The sequence below is a fragment of the Diabrotica undecimpunctata genome, chromosome 3 (assembly GCF_040954645.1).
Source record: "Diabrotica undecimpunctata isolate CICGRU chromosome 3, icDiaUnde3, whole genome shotgun sequence".
NCBI classification, from domain to species: domain Eukaryota; kingdom Metazoa; phylum Arthropoda; class Insecta; order Coleoptera; family Chrysomelidae; genus Diabrotica; species Diabrotica undecimpunctata.
This window is the reverse complement of record NC_092805.1, coordinates 124,620,483-124,635,740: the sequence shown is the minus strand read 5'-3', so window position 1 is coordinate 124,635,740 and position 15,258 is coordinate 124,620,483. Positions and strand designations below refer to the sequence as shown.

At 32.6% G+C, this 15,258-nt stretch overlaps 1 protein-coding gene across 3 annotated transcripts in view; it reads left to right on the top strand.

The window, feature by feature from the left end:
• The window catches only part of LOC140437361 (regulator of G-protein signaling 11), a 367,203-nt gene that overhangs the window by 82,999 nt on the left and 268,946 nt on the right, over positions 1–15,258 (top strand). The gene's annotated exons all lie outside the window — the stretch shown is intronic.

Here is a 15,258-nt window from a genome sequence, read left to right as displayed (position 1 = left end):
GATGCTTTCCTGCTATCTTGGCGTTTTAGCAAAAAATGAGAGATAACGTTTTCCTTTCTTGAAAATTTTATATGATAATGATACTCATATTTCAGTAATTTGCATTTTTATAATTGTACATATTATATTCATCATAAATATACAGGGATGAGTGCCTTAAGAACCGGCAAAATAACGCAAAAGATAGAAAACATAATACGTTGTGAAATAAAAAGAGATGCAAGTAGTAGAAGTGAGAAATTATCGATATAAACCTATAATTTACTTTACATTACATTAGATCTATCGAAAGTTTCCCACCTTTAGACGTTAGCTTATACGCTGGTTGACTTTAGTCATAGTAATCCGTATCACGTAATGTAAGTAAAAACAGTTCAAGTACGAGTATGTTTTTATCCAAAATTAAAGTATTGATCAATAATAAACTGTGATTTGAGACGTCGCATACACTCTTCTCAATACAGAATTATCATAGCTTGTTATTCTGTATTTATCAAATTACTACTAATTAAACTGTTTACTTACATTTGCTTTATTGCCTTTAATAAGTTTTTACTTTATGCGAAATTTAAAAAATGTTAATGTTCGACGTCGTACTTGTAATATTATGACTGAAGTCAACTAGCTCATAAGCTAACGTCTAAAGGTGGGAAACTATCGATAGTCCTAATGTAATGTAATGTAAATTAGAGGTTTCTGTCGATAATTTCCCACCTCTACTACTTTCATCTCTTTTTATTTCACAACGTATTATGTTTTCTATCTTTTGCGTTATTTTGCCGGTTCTTAAGGCACTCATCACTGTATACTAATTCAGAAATTTCTGTACTGTGTTCTTAAAATTTGTGTACAGTTTACATTTACTAATGTTCAATCACAAATAAATTCCTTAATTTGTAATCTCAAATTATTCTTAACTTCTTAACATTTTATAGTTTCACCGTCTATAATTGAGACATTTTAAACCTATATCGAGTAATATTTTAATAATTAAAGTCCATTCGCCTGCAAACCTGTCCCTTAATGAATTGTCGAATAATATATTTTTCTAATTAAACTTCCTAAGTATTTCATAATGGCCTAGGTTAAATTGTATTGTAAGCTCATAGTTTAAATTTTGTTAGTATGATAGAAGCATTAACCTCTGTACTAAGGTATACATTATTTGTGAAATTATAAATTGGGGATTTGAGCTCATTTGAGCGCAGTCTATTATAGAAAGTTACCTAACCAACATCTATAGTTTAATTATTAGTAGCTGTCAATAAAACCATAATTTTCACTACCCAAATTCAACGTTTTATTGTATTACCATCATCGATCGAGAAGAAGCGGACAAAGGGGCATTACAAAACAATTCGATCCTTATAACTACAATTGAATCTGTCCAACTTATTCAATATAAATGACATTAAAAAACAAACAATTTTTGTACAGAATATTTATTACGAGTTGTCTTGAGCATATTTTTGTTTTAATTGTAATTCAATTTTTAATATTTTGTTTTTGAATCATTGTTGTTTAATATTTTACATGATTGGCCGTTCTCTCTCTTCTTTGTCCTCTTATCGATCATTCTCTCCATTTAAAACTTCCCTTTTTTATTAATATTTTTTCTTGGTTTCTCTACTTAATTGATTTATATTTGGATACTTTCTCAAGAGTAAAAGTTTCTCTTTTTGTGAAATTTAAAATATTATTTATTTTTGATACAGACATAATTAATAACATTTAAAAATTTTACAAACAAATTAACATACAACAATAAAAATAAGGTCATTTTGACAAAAATAAAGCAAAATTGATAGAAACATAGTTACCAACCTACTGATTTAAACACCTAGGTTTACTTTTAATAATGAAAAGAGCTGTAGGCATTATGAAAGTGGGTGTGATACTAAAGTGTACTTTAATCTAAAGGGAACGTTAAGGTTGAGTTTAGATTTCCATTATGAAATCGGACTTTAATTTTTATTCTATACACTTGTCATTTTAAAATTATTTCATATAAATATACAATATGCCAGATTTGTTCAATTATCAGGTAAAAAATTGTGTTAAAGTGTGACAAAAAGATTAATTAGTAAAATAGTTTATGTCATACTAGTTTATTATTGTCTTTTTATTGCTTAGTTATCAACTACGTAATAGTGTACTTTATGCCGACGCGGACACAAAGTGTACTTTATGACCCGCACGGGCTTAAAGTTACAAACAAAAAGATAAGTTATTAGAAACATCTTTATTTAACAACATTTCAAAACATTATTTAGAATTCACATAAAACTGGCAATTCTGAAAGTATCCGGTAATATATAGATTACCTTAGGATCTCAATATCTCAAAAATATCTTGCATTCTCACGGTTTTAGTTTGACATGTTTGACAACATTTCCGTAGACTCCGTAGAGTAGCAACATAACCCGGACGATAGAATGTCTACTAGTAAATATATTGTCAAAATGAAATCGAATTTTCGGATTTTTTAGAACATATTTATTTGTAGATGCAATAACGAACTAGTATGACATAAAAGTTTGTATGCACCGCGGGTATTAATAGATGTATATGCCCTCGGGCTCTTGGGTTTGCAACATCGTCGCCCTCTGGGTATAAACACCTCTTTAATACCCTTATTACATAAATAACTATTAAGTTAAACTTTTAAATTGATACTTTGTAAGAGATTTCTAAATCAGCAGTTATTCAATATGGTTTTTTACGAAATAGTAGTCACAGTAAACAATTGGCCATTTAAGTGACATGTGGTGAGCGTTATACAACATGTAAACATTTTCAATTTGATAAAAATCTATAAAAATAATAAATAAATAATAAAATTACTTTATTCAATTTTAAACATATTATTTAAATTAAAAAAAAAAATAGAGAAAACGTAGTATGAAGCTTCGCGATAGCCTACAGTACTGCCTACTGTACCACTTTTTTTATATCCATCGTGTAACATCCAAAATTATAGAGAATCCTTGTAAGACCTCAATAATAAAGTTGCTAGCTGTTATCAAGAGCACAGGAGTTGGTTTTTAAAAAGGTCTCGCAACCAAATTTCAAAGATTTTTTAGTGTAAGATTCGAAAAAAATTTCTAATATAGTTCTAAGTATTATGTTCATTATTACTTATCTGCTTTCTTCTTAAAGCACCAAAGTTTTTGAGTAAAAGAAAATTTATTTATTTTTCTAAGCGAATTTTTATTTTGCTAGCAAAGTTGTGAATCGAAATAAACCGGAAGTCAAAAAAAATTTTCATCGGAAGTAAAAAAATTTTATTACCGGAAATTAACCGATATATGATGATTTCCTGACCATCAGCTTAATGAGCCACATTTTAAAGTTATTTCTAAAAATCATACATCAAAGGATATATAGACTATGCGAAGAAAAAATCAGCCGTACACAGCCTACAAAGTTTGTTTTTCGGAACAGTGGGTACAAATATATATTCAGAAAAATATCAAATTCTTCAACTCGTTATGCAGGGTAAAGTATTTGGCAGAAGAGGACCAGGACGCCGTCGTATCTCGTGGTTGAAAAATCTCCGACAATGGTTTGGGATGACCTCAGCGAAGCTGTTTCGCAGAGCAGTCAACAAAACCATGATAGCCTTGATGATCGCCAACATCCGGACCGGATAAGGCACTGAAGAAGAAGAAGAAGGGTACGAGAGAGGCTCTCTTTAGCATAAAGTGCTATTTCAACGATGAAAAGAGGTGAATTGCGATATTTACGCATGTTTCATTGATTTCCATAAACCGTTCGATACAGTAAAACACGACAAGCTGAGGAGATATTAACAAATATTGGAATAAACACCTGTGATCTAAGAATTATTAACAGATTTTACTGGAATTAAACATCGTCTATCCGTACAGAGGCAGGAGAACCCGATGATATTAAAATCAAACGAGGGGTCCGATAGGGATGTATACTATCAGCCTTGCTGCTTAACACATACTCTGAGGAAATCTTTCAAGAAGCCGTAGAGGATATTGAAACCGGAATTCGAATTAACGGAGAATGTATCAATAAGATCAGATACGCGGATGACACAAAATTTATGATGATCTCTAAGAAGGTACATTAAATTGAAAAAATCAGTGTGAATGGTCAACCAATATAAAGAGTAAAAACATACACCTACCTTGGTACGAACTTCAATGAAAATTGGGACCATTCCCTAGAAAAAATATAGGATAGAGACAGCATGATCTATATTTCAAAAAATGGGTAAGCTATTCAAATGCCATGATTTATCAGTACCCATAAAACTCAGGTTACTGTGATGTGTATATCTTTCCTATACTATTGTACAGAGTTGAGTCGTAGACCCTCACAGACGCTGCAAGAAAATTGAGGGTTTTGAAATCTGGCTTTATCGTCAAATCCTGAAGATATACTGACCTATACTGACCATGTTACTAACCAGAACGTTTTATTAAGTATGCAAAAAAGAAAAGAGTTGTTAACCACAATAAAAACAACCAAAATCAAATACCTCTGTCACATCATAAGAAACAGCGAAAGATATGGGTTACTTCAATTAATTCTACAAGGAAAAGTAGAAGAAAAACGTGAACCAGGAAGGCGAAGGATTTCCTGGCTGAAAAATCAACGTACGTGGTTCAACGCAAAAACCACAAATCTTTTCAGAGCAGCAGTTTGCAAAATATAGACTGCAATGATAGTCGCCAATATCCGAAACGGATAGGCACTACAAGAAAAAGAACCGATATATATTTTTAGAAGTATTTTTGCACGCTAATCACGAATCCGTTGTCAAAATACGTGGATCTATCGTCATTTGCGAGTTATACAGTTTTTGGGAATTTTCTTAGAACCGACAGTGATTATTTTCGTTTTGACAATTGTTGCCGCACTAACTTAAGTGCTTAATTGTAATATGTCATCAGTTTTTCTTTATTTAGTACAGTTTTCTTAATTTAAGACTGGACAGATGGAAGGACGGACAGACAAACATAACCTATAGGATCGAAATTTAATTTTCGTGTTACTATTTCGATCCAATATATTTTTATATTTCCCAATTATGTAAATTTACTGATACATATTCATGAATTTATTTAATAATAATGTTTCTAATACTGTAATCATTGTATATTTAATAGTAGCACTTAAATAACATGGCAAACACAAATCACTTTTTATATTTAATACCATCTTCAAAGACAAACGCTCACAGTGGAAAATCCAATGAGATGTTCTTACATAAGGACGATGTACTACGTCTTTGTCAGAAGATAAACATAGGGAGTGACAGAGACAACCGATACACAGGCAATTGTTTTCCATTAGCAGCCCTTTACGACAAAGAGGAGGAATTATACGATCACATCTCAGTGTGCTATGTCAGGGAGGAGAATGGAAAGGAAGATGTAATTATTTGTCATTTCCCTTCTCTGTCTCATCGAAATTGCTTAGCTTTTATATAAAGTCAGTTATTTTCCATAAACAAGTTCGCATGTCCCTTGATATGCTTTTATAAACGGCAATACTCATATTTCCGGTATTATGTTGGCAAAAGTAACGGAGAATTAAATACGATGATTTTACGTTAGATTAAATTTGAACGGATGATCAAATACATTTAATATAAAGAGTATTATCAAAAATTAATAAATATTTTTAACGTGATTAAAGCTTAATGTATATTTTTGTTTGTTTTTCTTCTTCTTCGGCTATCGTAGCCTCCAATAATTTTAAGAACATATTTTATTATTATTATTCTTTTCGGAAGCCGTTTGTTATAACCGGTCGTCCTACAGCCAATTGTCTTGTACATATTCCATTAACGTGACCTTCTAGCTCAGATTTTTAGTGTTGACGGCTACCTACGTAGTTGGGACTGACATGACGGCTTTACGTACTCTCCAAAGCATGGTGACTTCTCACTTAATCTAGAAACTAAAAAATTTCTGGTGTCTGCCGGGATTTAGTACTTAGCTACTCAACTATGGACGCTACTCGAAAACTGATTGCGCGATCTTTACTTTCTCTATTGCTTCGAATATGATACGATACTTCGTAACTTCGTACCATTGACATAAATTTTGTTGAACGGCTAAAACAAGCAACCCTTAAAGACTATGTTGCCGTTTTCTGCAGTATATGTCTCTGTTGAATGTCACATTTTGCGTTAAGTCCTTTTATGACTATTTTTGCTTACATTTTGTAATATATACCTATAAAATATAAATTATTATTTCATATTTTTTAAAAGTAATCAGATTAATATTTTGCTGTATTATTTATCAGATAATAAAATGTGTTTTCTATAACTTCCCCCACCAACGTTCCATTACTCACACCAATATTAGTTGGGTAGATCACGCGAGGATGACAAATAAAGGAAGCTAGATCATTCAAAGTGAATATTGTCATTTCACCACTACTTACAGATCATCATCATCACACGATCATACGTTTACAGTGGTCCCAATCTTTTTCTGTGTAACTTTAGTTTGTTGTAAAATAACAATGTTTTCACACACACACACATAAAGGGTACAACCAGTACCTACCAAGTCACGTGTGTTCCTATGAATAGTGGAACCAGTCACGATCTGTTGGAGCGGTACTTATCTGACCATCAAGCTATCCTCCACCTCTTCCCTTACAGTCATTTAACGAAAGGGGAGGCTATTTAGATGTACTGGTTATGTAAATAATATAATACATAATTTACATAACTATAATATAATATATAATATGATATACTATACATAATTTACATAATTTACATAATACATATAATACATAATTTATTTACAAGAAAGCTACAATGAAAATACAAATTGATGCGAAAACCAAAGCTATACCAATCAACAGAGGAGTTCGCCAGGGAGATGTTATCTCACCAAAGCTATTCACACTTGGACTTGAAGACGTGTTCAGAGACATTAACCGAGCAGATAAGGGAGTAAATGTTAATGGAAGAAAACTAAGTCATTTAAGATACGCTGATGACATTGTAATATTCGCTACAAGTTTCAAAGAACTACAGACCATGATGACGCAACTATTTCAAGCTTCGGAAAAAGTAGTTCTTAAGATGAACTTGGAAAAAACAAAAATAATGACAAATACATCGAACATTCCAGAAATAACATTGAACGACATAAATTTAGAAACAGTAAGCGAATACATCTACCTGGGACAGCTAATGAAAATTAACAAAGAAAATCAAATTGCCGAAATTACCAGAAGAATAAGGTTAGGGTGGGCAGGATTTGGAAAACTGAGTTGGTTCTTGAAAAGCACTAAAATAGAACAGTATTTGGAAACCAGAATTTACGATCAGTGTATCCTCCCTATACTCACGTATGGTTCACAGACGTGGACACTCACCAAGTCCAATATGGATAAAATAGTAAAATCACAAAGAGCGATGGAAAGATCAATGCTCGGGTGAGACTTATAGACAAAAAAACAAACAAATGGATTAGAAGCAAAACGAAAGTAAAAGACGCAGGAGAACATGCTGCCAAATTAAAATGGAGTTTCGCAGGACACAATGCCCGACTGAAGGATAAGAGATGGAACCACGAAATACAACAGTGAAGGCCATGGTTAGGAAAGAGAAGCAGAGGAAGACTACAAATGAGATGGGTTCATGATATTAAGAAGATCAGAGGACACAACTGGAAGCAAGTGGCGCAAAATAGAAGACACTGGATTGATTTGGGGGAGGCCTATGTCCAAAGTTGGATTACTGAAGGCTGAAGAAGAAAAAGAAGAAGTACTGGTTATGACGCATCTTCCATTACTTTTTGTGGCTAGGACACCTAGTTTTAGGAGTACCTTAAAGAGCTTCACCCTCTTAGGATTACTAAAATTTGTGACTTGACTTAAGACTTTTGCTCCCTTGTGTGTTCCAGACAGTGAGCCACTGAGATCGGGGTCTCGCTATGTGTTCGGTTAAATAGATGTCGAATTGTCAAAATAAATTTTGTTCTTCTCACCAGCTGGTACCCGACGGATCTGGACAACGTCTGTCGGTACGTGACCTCGGTGCTCAGCTATCACGTCCTTGATCCTTTTGGGCCTACCTGAAGAGACTTGCAACTAGGGACAGCCATTACGGATACATGACTACAAGCGTTTATAGCTGATGCCAAACTAATTTTTAAATAGGTGTTTTATGTTTTGAATTCCAAGTAGTAATTCTCATCCGGGTTTTGGATGTTTTTCGCTTGTCCTTATTTCTTGCCGTAGTCGTCTTCATAGTATCAATCCGGTTCCGAGGCTGTATATTGTTTCATTGAGCAGTATTTGTTTTTACGATTGGTAGGTTGCTAACCTTGCCAATCACCCTCCACATTTTATCCGGGCTTGGGACCGGCTGTAGTAACCGTAGAGCTACTCAATCCACCCCGCAATCACCCCAGGCAGTGTTGCAGAAACAAGACCTGACACAGAGAGAACAAAAAGGATGTTAGAAACAGCATAGATGAAAACACTTAGAAAAATTGATGGTAAGACACTATGGGACAGAGCTAGAAGTACAGATATACGACATAGATGCAAGGTGAAGAACATCAAAAACTGGGTAAGAAATAGAAGAGTAGAATGGAACGATCATATAAGCCGAATGACAACAAATAGAGTAGTAAAGACGGCAAGAGACGGTTCCCCAATAGGAAGACGATCAGTAGGAAGACCACGCAAACATGGAATGACAACTTACTGGAGGCACATTGAAAAACAGACAGAGTCATGTCTATATAAAAAGAAGAAGAAGAAGAAGATGTTTTGAATTATTAGACGTCTCTGACGAAAACTAACAAATATCCAGAAATTTGGGCAAATCCAATAAGCTTGTGCAAAAAAATTTCTAAAAGTTCGGACATCTATTTAAATAACTGATATGATTTCATAAATTCATTGGTATTGATCAGTTAAAAATTGAACATTTTAAAATATTTTGGACAAGCTTAAAATTCAACAATGTTTAGAATTTTTGGCAAGAAAAACAAGACCCAGTATGCTCAAACGTATTTAAACTTATTTTTTTGTCTCAATTTTTGAATTATGTGAATGGATGGATTATTGTTAATTCATAAATATACCTAAAAGATATGAGATTTATACAATATTTCTGTTGTCAGTATTAATCACATTTCGTGTGAAATTTTAGTTTTATAAATGTTAGGGATTTCAATCTAATACATGATTTTTTTACTAAAAATTTCATATAATTATGAAAATATATACGGCGATTAAGACTGAATGATTGAATGTAATACACTTATTATTGATATCGTTTCCACAATACTTAAAAGAAGTAGATAACTTTTGTCGCGTAATTTTTTTATAGTGGTATTCACTGTAGGCCTGGTCTGATTATCTGATGCAGGTTCGAAATTATCGAGTTCCCAAACTAAAGTTTCTACTATTATAGAAGAAGTATTTTGTTTCTTCTGCTTTTTTGTGAAGACAACTCTCCTCTGCTGTTCAAATTTTATTCGTTTTAAATAGGTAAAAGAAATAAATTAGACTTACTCGCAATCAATTTAATTTTACTACCCAAAACGACCGGTTTCGCTTTCTAAAATTTGCAAAGCATCTTCAGGTCAAACGGTACAAAGTAAATTAAATGCTGAAATTATAAAAAGCCTATACCAGGGTGCTGTCTTATAAAGATATAAATCAAAAAAGTTATAGTAATTATGCCAATATTACATGTCTGTGTTTATTAATATGCATAAAATTGATTTAGCAGACAAAGTAAAAACCCACAAATTGGTAAGAGATAATCTATTGAATTGTAATAAATTAGAAATAAACAAAATACTACTTACATGCCGGTACAATAATTTTTATATAATGATTCGTGATACATAGTTCAAACTATCCTGTATTGCTGATAATGGGTGATCTCCGGTCAATGTTGTAACTGTCTGACAATTAACGAGGAAGTTTCTTGAGGAAAGAGATGTTCACAGATGATATAGGAGTAAGGTATATGTGATTGTTTGTTAAATGACAGAGTGATGTTTTATATTATTTAAATTATTGAAGTTATTTATATTTATTTAAGCGATATACTTTAGGAATGTGTGTTAAATTATTGAATTTTTTTACAGAAAGAGGACAGTTATATGACAATGAATGAAAGTAGTTGTGCTATTTTGTGGGTGTGCAATTTCTTTGACTCGTAATTATCAAATTTTGGATAAAAAGCATTTAATTTCTGTTTAGGCAGATAATTGTGATGTCAAATGTTAAAATTATAAAACTAAAACACAATTAGGGACAAACAGAACACAATTAAAAGGACAAAACAGACATAAAACTTTTAAAAAAGGGGGTTATTGGCACTACATTACTTGGTAGGAGAGGAACTGATAAAAATTGAGTTTTTTGTTGTCTACTAGTATTTTAAGAGGTAAATTTGACAAGCTAATGTAGGTTAAAATGTGACAGTTCTTCTTCTATTTCTAAAGTTAAAATTGTAAGCTAATATGTATAATATTGGCATACTTTTAACAATAACTAGATGAATTAAATTTAACTATAAATTTAAATTTGACAGTCGAAATAATTGAAATAATTTTTATATAACAAATTTTGAAAAATTTTTTTAAAGGTCAGAATTACAAAACGAACTTTAGATGAGTATTGGGTAACGAAATATTAATCCAAATATTTAATAAATATACAAATTTTGAAAAAAAAAATTTATTTTGAAAAACTTATTGTCAGCGTAAATGAGCAATCTGTAATGGTATGTTTAAAATTTTCATTTTAGTTTTATTATATTAATGTAGAAACAAGAGAAATAGATAAAATTGTTTAAAGCAACAAATTCCAGAAATTAATTGAGTTATCAATTAATTAATAATGAGGTTGGCAATTAGCTTCAAATTAGCAGTCTGCTTCAAAAACTAGTTACTTTAGAAATAGAAGAAGAACTGTCACACTTTAACCTACATTAGCTTGTCAAATTTACCTCTTAAAATACTAGTAAACAACAAAGAAAAACTCAATTTTTACCAGTTCCTTTCATACCAAGTAATGTAGTGCCAAAAAGCCCCCTTTTTTAAAAGTTTTATGTCTGTTTTGTCCTTTTAATGCAATATGTTTGTCCCTAATTGTGTTTTAGTTTTATAATTTTAACATTTGAACATCACAATTCTCTGCCTAAACAGAAATTAAATGCTTTTTATCCAAAACTTGATAATTACAAGTCAAAGAAATTGCACACCCACAAAATAGCTCAACTACTTTTATTCATTTTCATATAACTGTCCTCTTTCTGTAAAAAATTTCAATAATTTAACACACATTCCTAAAATATATCTCTTGAATAAATATAAATAACTTTAATAACGTCTTGCGTCGCTACTACCTGAAACTGCATTTTGCTCGAAAAGGTTCTATAGAAAATGTCACACTGACAGTGCAGTGCGGGTAAGATACGGCAATGCTTTTCTTATGGAGAATAAACGCGCAGGGTTGTCGGTTTTCTCCAGCTATTGATTGCTCATTGTCTCACAGGACCGGCTTGGATAAAATGCATCTGCCGGCAGTACGAGTAAAATATTTTATATCATGTATACGTATACAGTAGAATAAAAAGGCATTGATGAGTTATTGACAACGAAAACTATGAATTTTGCATATAAAACGCCAACATGAGATATACAATTGAATCATATTCATAAGAGTAACATTTGAACACCTCTTTGCAAGAACAACATACAATAACTGTAGTTTTAATGTTTTACATAAAATAGAAAAAACCTACATAATTTCTAGGAAAGAATTTGGAAACTTGGAAATGATATTATTTATAGATATTATATATAATATTCAAATTTCCAATTCTTTCATAGAAATTAGATTTTTTCTATTGTATGTAAAATATTAAAAATACAGTTATGTTGTTTCTGTAAATAGGTCTTCATTTCTTTTGTAAAACTTCTGCTACAAATTACAATCATTAACATAATCACCTATATATGGCCATAAACTTGTTTGTCATAATTAGTATTTGATAAACTCCAAGCTTTCCCTATTTCACCCCCTACCCATCCTTAAGGTGAAAGTGCTTTTGGAAAACGAAACTACACTTCAAAATTTAGTCCGAGTTTCAACAGAGACCATGGAGTCCCATAAGTTTAAATCCGGTGAATTATTTAACGGTTGCTTTGGTTTTGGTGGGTTTGTTTTTTACAAAATACGGAACAACTTAATGTAAGTGCTGCTGTAAGACGTACTTCGTTGATGACTGGTGTTAGCGAAAGAAGCATTTACAATTTCAAAAAAGAAAAAGAACAGAGTGGAACGTTGAAATCGCCAAAAAAAAAACGTAAAAAACGAGTGTGTCAATCAAATTCTAGAATATTCACATATGACGAGGGTGTAAGAAGTATTCTACGGAGAATTGTTCATTGTGAATTTTTCATGAAAAATTTGCCGCCATTCTTAAAGCATATACATAACTTCATACAAGGTAATGAGAATATACAGCCTTGTCTCTTTCTACTTTATACAGACTTCTGAAAGATATTGGATTTGTTTATAAGAAACGTGGCCGAAGAAGCATCATGGTGGAGCGAGAGGATATTATTCATTGGCACCATAATTATTTGAGAACTATACGACGTTTGCGAAAAGACCATTGCAATATCATATATTTGGACGAATCGTGGGTTAATGTTGGCCAATCTATAAATTACGAATGGTGCGATACTACGATACAAAACAGTCGTGATGCTTTTCTCAAAGGTTTATGTACTGGCTTAAAAGCACCTACTAAACGAGGTCCACGATATATTTTATTGCATGCAGGTTTTTCAGGAGGTTTCCTTCCTGGCACACAGCGTGTTTTTCTGGCAAAGAAAAATGATGGCGACTATCACGATGAAATGGATGCCGCATATTTTGAGTCGTGGTTTAAGGAGACATTAATATCAAATTTACCAAATAATGGTCGCAGGAATATCATTGTAATGGACAATGCATCGTACCACTCCAGTAAAGAGAGATTCCCTAACAATTCCTGGAATAAAGCTGCAATCAAGGAATAGCTAGTGGAAAAAGACATTTTTTTCGAGGAGTGTTATTTGAAATTCTAAATATTAGAAGCAGCGCGTGCTTTTAAAGATCAATACGATAAGTATCATCTTGATGAGTATGCTTCACAACATAATGTTTATATTTTAAGGCTTCCTCCATATCACTGCGAATTGAATCCTATAGAAATGGTGTGGAACCAAGTTAAGCGATATGTAGGTACCCATAATACCACTTTTAAAAAAGGCGAGGTACGCCAGTTGTTCGACGACGGTTTCGCATGCGTCACAGAGCAAAATTGGCGCAATTATGTCACTCATGTTGTTGAGAAAACGGAAACTGAGATGTGGACTGCGGACAACCTGCAAGATGACGTAGACTAATTGATAATACACGCGAACACAGGGGAGAGTAGCGAAAGCGAATCCGATATCTCGGATGTAGAGGACGACTTTAGTATAATTAATTGAATATCTGTGAGTAACCTCGATTATTTTACACTGTATAGCCAATAAAATGCATTTACCAGTCCAATCAGAGTATGGGCTTTTCGGATATTGGGCTGGGTGCACGGAAATCGAGTTCCCGGAGGTTCCACCCTGTATATTTATAGCTATCAAGAAATGTAATTTAAAATATATTTGTTAGTTTAATAAAGTATAAATATAATATAATGTTAAATAACTTACACTACAAACCTTATACCTGCTCATCTGGTCAAGTGTGGGCAAGGAAAACCATTATCCCATATGGAATAACACAAGGTTTCGCTGAAAACTACCAGGTTGCTATGCCAAGGAACTAGGTAAACTTATGTTGTGTGTAAAAAATGCGAGACTGCATTATGTTTTAACAAGGACAAAAACTTCACTTCAGATTTCCACAAAAAAAATTTCATAGTAGGTGTTAAAATTTCGCAGTGATTCAAGTGCGCAACTTTTTTTTTTAATAACATCGCCGCGATTAAAAAATGTGCAAAGCTTTTTCGATATTCCCGTTCCTGATAATTTTTCACATATTTACAAAAGAAAAAGTTTTTCTTGGATATTGGGCTGGGTGCACGGAAATCGAGTTACCGGAGGTTCCACCCGGTATATTTATAGCTATCAAGAAATGTAATTTAAAATACATTTGTTAGTTTAATAAAGTATACAGTTTTATAATAAAATTCTCGATAAAAACTTAAAGTCTTTTTATTCAAATTCATGCCTCTTATTTGGCTACTTGAAGGCAATTATTTTATCAATATAATATTTTATAATAAATAACGGCGTAGAGATCTGGGTACGGTTCTGTGACTACCACCTGGACCTGTTTGTATCGCCAAGCACAAGGCGTGAAATCCGGCAATTGTGAATTCCTATATTAGCCGTACTGCACTCTCGGTGTGACATTTTCTATAGTTTCTCGTCCATGGTACCATAAGCAGAATGAGAATATCATTTTTTAATGTTACTGTTAAATGTATCTAGTAATGTTCGTATTGGAGCCAGCTTATCTACTTGTATTATTTCGTTTCTTGTGTAAATGTTATCAAATGTTATTAAAGTCAAAAAGTTTCAATTCCAGTGCCATCTGGTCTCTAGAGATCCCTGAATTCATGTGGTTTGCTTTTCTAATACCAGCAAGATAAAAGAAGTACTAAAACATGCAGATTGCTCTATGGCTGCCTTTATCCGATTTGTGACAGTTGGGTCAAGGAAGCGACTACTTTACTTCAAAGAGAAACTTTCCCTCAATATCATATAGTTACTTGCCTTTTTGCTTCCCTCTTTAAAAAATACCGTTATGTTTATATGTTTGCCCCGAAAATGAAAATAAGTCGGTTTTTGTTAAAAAGTAATTCTTTAAGTGGAGATTATTCTGCTCTTCTTCTTCTTCAGCCTTAAGTAATCAAACTTAAGGCAAAGAGAGAATAAATTTTCATTGGGTAGTCTAAGAGATTAGACTGACTTTTGGTTGCGTCATCTAAGAGTTCATAAGAGTTCATGAGATCATAAAAAGCATCAAGCAGAGAAAGCTGGAGTATTTCGGACATGTAATGAGAGGTCCCAAATATAGGTTGCTACAAAATATCATGCAAGGAAAAATGGCAGGCAAACGCAGTCCAGGACGAAGAAGAACCTAATGGTTGAAGAACTTGCGAGATTGGTATGGTGGTAATACAAGCATGCTATTTAGGGTGGCAGTAAATAAAATTAA